The sequence below is a fragment of the Theobroma umbraticum genome, unplaced genomic scaffold (genome assembly GCF_002168275.2).
Source record: "Theobroma umbraticum cultivar Fairchild unplaced genomic scaffold, ASM216827v3 scaffold_56.0, whole genome shotgun sequence".
NCBI classification, from domain to species: domain Eukaryota; kingdom Viridiplantae; phylum Streptophyta; class Magnoliopsida; order Malvales; family Malvaceae; genus Theobroma; species Theobroma umbraticum.
Window position 1 is genome coordinate 1,153,348 of NW_018397256.1, and position 5,759 is coordinate 1,159,106.

The 5,759-nt window shown below is 30.9% G+C and overlaps 1 non-coding gene across 1 annotated transcript; it reads left to right on the top strand.

The window, feature by feature from the left end:
- Positions 1 to 3,570: 3,570 nt before the first annotated feature.
- Positions 3,571 to 3,677, top strand: LOC149527493 (small nucleolar RNA R71). The gene has a single exon (XR_016350950.1). It is a non-coding gene; the product is annotated as a small nucleolar RNA R71 (small nucleolar RNA).
- The last annotated feature ends 2,082 nt before the right edge of the window (positions 3,678 to 5,759 follow it).

A 5,759-nucleotide genomic window follows, 5' to 3' on the forward strand; every position in this document is an offset into this window, starting at 1 on the left:
GAAATCCACCACAATCCTAGAAAGATAATTTAGCTCATAATATCTAATAAAAACTTCATCCAAATAAAATTAGCCATTAATCCAAATAAAAAAAAAGAAAAACACAAAAGTAAAGAGAGAAAACTAATAATTGAAGCTTTGTGATCTTGATTCTCCCTCACATTCTCTTACTTTCATACTTTGTTTTTGGCTCTTTTTCTCTGGAGAAATTGCTTGTTGCATCTTCCCTTTTAAAACCTTTAAAAAAGACACTTTAAATAGGCTCTAAAAGCCTTAGTTTCCAAAATCCCATCTAAAACAAATTTTTGGTAACTCGTCAGGTGCCGCGGCGCCTTGTTATCTAATGGCACTACGGTGTTCCCCTTTTATGTTGTCTTTACTGAACTACTTCATTTTGTGATATAATTTTCTCCTTCTTCCAGACCAAACTAGGCAAAGTGTGAACATAAAAGATGTACTCCTGAGTCTTTTCATTTCAATGGATTAAGAATCACGCCAATTAGACTTCTGTCATGAAATATATGCTCAAAATACCACATCATGTTTAGTCCATGCAAATTGTTGTAGTGCTCCAAATTTGACAAAGATTTTTCCCATGTTCCAATTGGAGTTGGGAGAATCGGTGCACATCAAAGTTAAAGCCCTTTCTCTTAGCATTCCAATGTATAAATAATTGCATCAATTGGACTTTTGTAGCTCAAGTTATCCTTGAAATACTACAATCTATATGAACAAAGCCATCACCATACTTGCATAGATTTTCATCAAATAAGCCTTTTTCATGAAATTTCCTATCAAAACGATAAGAGAATCAGTAATAACTACTCTTAAAGTAACTTAAAATAAAATAACATAAAATTAAGCCAAAATAACTTAAATCAAACTAATTAACATGTACTCTAACTTAACTATGAAAAACACTTAAATTACTTAAATTTAAATCTAAAATCTCAAAGACCTACCTACTTAAGCTCAAAAAATGTGTCAAAATAACTCTATATAGTAAAGTTATCATGTTATAGCTATTGGAGTATGAATTATTTTACTGCTCATTGAAGCTTCCATCAAATTGCATTGATTCGTAATAGGCTAAACAACAATCACTTGAATGCTTATCTCCACAAAGCTAGCTTGTTACAAAAGAACTCTAAAAAATTTTAACACCGTAAGTGTCAATTTTCTAAGACAAAGTATCTACTTAGACTGTCGAAGCACTAATTGCATCCAATTCATAATCACTAGCAATCTTTTTGGGCACAAATTGTTTAGATGGTGATTAATAGTTATAATAATTCATCATCTTAACCAAAAGTACCTAAAGTAAAGCTTGAATTAAGACTAGTTTGCATGGAATTAATATTAGCAAAAGAATGTAAAAACAATTCCCTACAATGGCTAGGGGCGAAGCTAGAGCATTTTCAAAAAGGGGCCAAGTAGAAAGAGACATTAAACAGTTAAAGAGCACTTTATATATAATTCAATTCTCACTCATCTCAAAAATTAAATAAAATTCAAAAGAGATTAGACACAAAAGAAATGTACATTAATAGCAATAATGGTGTCATTTATATATATGACTGAATAAAATTATAACAAGAGTCTCTTTCACTTTTTGTGCACAAGATTAGAAGAGAAAACAATTTTTCAAACTTAAATGAATTGTTTTTTTACTTTGTGTGTTATAGCTTTCCTCCTATGTTCTATTTGCCTCTTAAATTGCTAATTAATGTATTGGGTTATTCGATTGAACGATTAACATATAATATGTTATGATAGGTTATTAGGTTGGATTGTTAAGATATAATATGTTATGATAGGCATAGCTTTTTATTAAAACTTAATGGGTTTAGATTAGTCTAAACCTTGTATTTGTTTTGCTTTGGCACTTTGCGCATGGATTCATGCAAATTGATGTTTTGATATTTGCCATAACTATAACCATACATGTTTTGTATATAAGTGCATAGAGATGAGTCCCATGATGTGATTTAATTTATTGATTTATTGAATCATTTTTTTCAAGCTTGCAAAGATTAAGAGGGTCATTCCCATCAATATACTTATGCAGATCATGAGCCTAGATTTGGTCATGACAGCTCGCCATTCTTCACATTTATGATTGCTCTTACTATAACCAAGAATGGTCGTCTCAAAATAAGAGGAATTTCAACATCCTCTTCCATCTCAACCACAATGAAGTCAATCGAGAGTGTAAAACTTTCCAAGTTTAACCAAAACATTCTATATAATCCCAAGGAGGTATTTGATTGATTTGTTTGCTAACTGCAAAGAAACTGTAGTAGGTTTTGTCCCTTAAAGTTCAAGTTTCCTAAAAATAGACAAAAGCATAAGTAAAACACTAGCACCCAAATCACACAGCTTTAGAAAATTCAACATTACCAATAGTATAAGGGATAGAATAACTCCCTATATCCTTAAGCTTGGGTGGAAGCATATTTTAGATTATAGCACTAAACTCCTTAGTAAGTGCAACTATCTCATAATATTCCAATTTTCTCTTATTAGACATGATCTCTTCAAAGAACTTCACATAAGTAGGTGTTTGTGCCAAAGCATATGCAAAAAAAATATTAATATGAAGTTGTTTAAGACATTCAAAAACTTCTCAAATTGCTTGTCTAATTTATTTTGCTTCAATCTTTGAGGAAAAGGAATAAGAGGCGCATATGGCTTGACTTGTGGTTGTGTAAATACTTCATCCTCTTGCTTAACTCCATCATCTTGAACTTGATTGCCAAAAATATCCTTTTGATCAACTTTATTTCCATCATCTGCCACATTCTTGCCTTTCACCTCATCAAGTTGCTTACCACTCCTCAAAGTAATTGCCTCGCATTGCTCATTTGGATTGAATTCAATTTATCTACACAAATTATCTGGAGTCCTAAAGTAAGAAGAACTAGCTAGTTGTTTGATTTACACCTCTAAATTTCTATTGTGACTAGCTAATTGATCAATCTTTGCCTCCAACTTCTCAAACCTATCTATAGTAACATTGACAAGCTTCTCAAATGCTACTTCCATACTTGCTTGCTCTCTTAGGGTGCTATAGCTCCTTGATTTCTTGCTGAAATTTGAGGGATAAAATGATCTAGGATTGTTGCCTTGATTGCTTTGATTACTCCATGAAAAGTTTGGATGATTTTTCCACCTTGGCTTATATGTGTTGGAATAAGGATTGTTCTGTTGTTTGGTAAAATTAGAAACAAATTGCATTTACTCTACATTTTGATACTCAAAACTCATGTGATCACCTCCACAATAATGTTAGATATAGCATTAGCATTAAATTGACCAATCATTTTAACAAGAGAGTCAACCTTAGCATTTAACATACTAATACCTATCACCTTATGCATACTTCTAACTCTCTTCAGCATAGCTTTCTCATTGGACCATTGATAATTGTTAAAGCCCATCTTTTCCAATATAGCATATGCAACCTTAGTAGATTTTACCATTGTAGCATCTCCAGCAACTACATATATAGTAATCATAATTGAAAGTGACAAATCATTATAAAAGGTTTACACAATCAACCGATCAAGAAGACCATGGTGTGGACACTTTCTTTACAAAGCCTTATATCTTGTCCAAGCTTTATTCAAAGACTCACCATCAAATTGAACAAAGTTAGCAATATCATTTCAAAGTTTAGCATTCTTACCAAGTGCGAAATACTTAGCTAAAAAAGGCTCATGAAAATGCATTCCAAGTGGTAAAAGAATTAAGGGACATAGAATTTAGCCATACTTTAGCCTTATCTCTCAAAGAGAAGGAAATAACCTAAAACAAATGGTGCCCTTTGTAACTTCATTCATCTTAATTGTATCGCGTATCTCCAAGAAATTAACCAAGTGGACATTAGAATCCTTTGTAACTCTTCCCTCAAACTGATTTTGCTAAACCATTTGAATAAAACTAGGTTTGATCTTGAAGTTGTTTGCATTAATGGCTAGTTTAACAATGCTTGTTGGAGCTTCGTGAATATTATGCATAGCATAATCACGCAATGCCCTAGCATCATTAGCGTTATTTTCAGCCATCTTTGTTTATTGTTCTCTTTCTAACTCTAACTTTCTTTCTCTTCTCAATGCACAAAACACGTTCAATCTCGAGATCAAATGCTATCGATCCCAAGCTTAAGCTTTGTCTGATACACCAAGAAATACCCTACAAAATAAAACAAAAATAAAACAAACAAAATTAAATAACAATCTAAATTAATAAAGAAAACTTTGGTATTGATATCGTCACTTTCACCTTCCTGAAAACGGTGTCAAAAACTTGTTATGCTAATCCTGCAAGTGCATAGATCATGAACAAATAATATAAAGTGAGTTGAATATTATTGCCATGAGGAGGTTGTTTCAAATAGCAAAATTATGGTTTTCTATATTATTTAGAAAGTTTAACTTAATTTAAATAAGGCTAATTAACCAGAATCCAAATTAAAGACTATCAATTACTTCAACTTTAACTAATAATAATTGCAATTCTAGAATTTAGATTTCATCAATTGAATCCCTATTATTAACTTATGATTAATTAATTTAACTTATCTTTTTAAGATAAATGACTAAATCACCTATGGTGTTTGATGTTCCCTTTCAAGATATAACACATTTATTTATATTAATCCTATGTCTACTTTCATGATCACAAGCATTAATTTAAATGTATTAAGTTCTATGCTAATTTATGCATTAAGTGATGTAGCAGCTTAAGCATGCATAAATCATAAGATGTCACAAAGTAGTGTTTTTATTTCTAAAAAACACTTCCCCTAAGACTAATGTCTTAATGAACTACTGATATGTTTCATATTTCAATCCATCACATAACACCTTTAACATGCAAATAATGATCAAATTATTCACAAGAATTAAACCTTAGGACAATAGATAAATCTTAACATGAATAAGTTCAAATCAATCATCTAAAAGTAATCATAGGAAAAACAAAAGACTACATCTAAACCCCAGAATGAGAAATTTAGCTATTTATAGAAGAAGAATCAAACATAATCTGTATAAAAAGAAATCTAAAAGTCATCATCTAGACAAATGATAATTCTATTTTGTAGAATTATTTTAGTCCAATTTTGTTATTAAATATTAGCCAAGTCTTTAATTTTTAATTATAATTTAGTCATTTTTAGTTGTTTTTATAATTAGTTTGTTTTTAAGTGAGTTATTTTAATTTTATGTTATTTCTTTTATATTGGTTATTATTTATTAGTTTTTATATTTTTTGTAGGAACTAAGGGAATTGGGCTTAATTTTGGAAAGTAAGGTGTTGGAAGACCCTGGAAGTCTAGTTGCATATGCTTCAGTGTTTTGGCTATAACTCGTGTTACAGAACTCCCAATGATGCGATTCTTGGACCATTGGAAAGCTAAGAGATATAGCTACAACTTTCATGAGATCACTTTACCCAGTTCTACGTCAAAGATAGAGAAAATGGCTGGACGTACTATGGTGGGAATTATAATTTTTAAAGACTTACAATTGATGATTGGGCCTCTCATTACACTTTTAAGCCTAATTAAATCATAGGGCAACTTAGGGAACTATAGGTTAAGTTTGTTAGTATAAATAGCATATTTTTAAAAAAATTATGGAGATAAGTTTTGGAGATTCAAGAAGCTAGAAGTTGAGGCTGAAACTTAGGGAGCAAAGCTGCAAATATCTGTTTTGTTTTCCTCCTTAGCTTTTACTTTTCTTGTTACTCGCAAT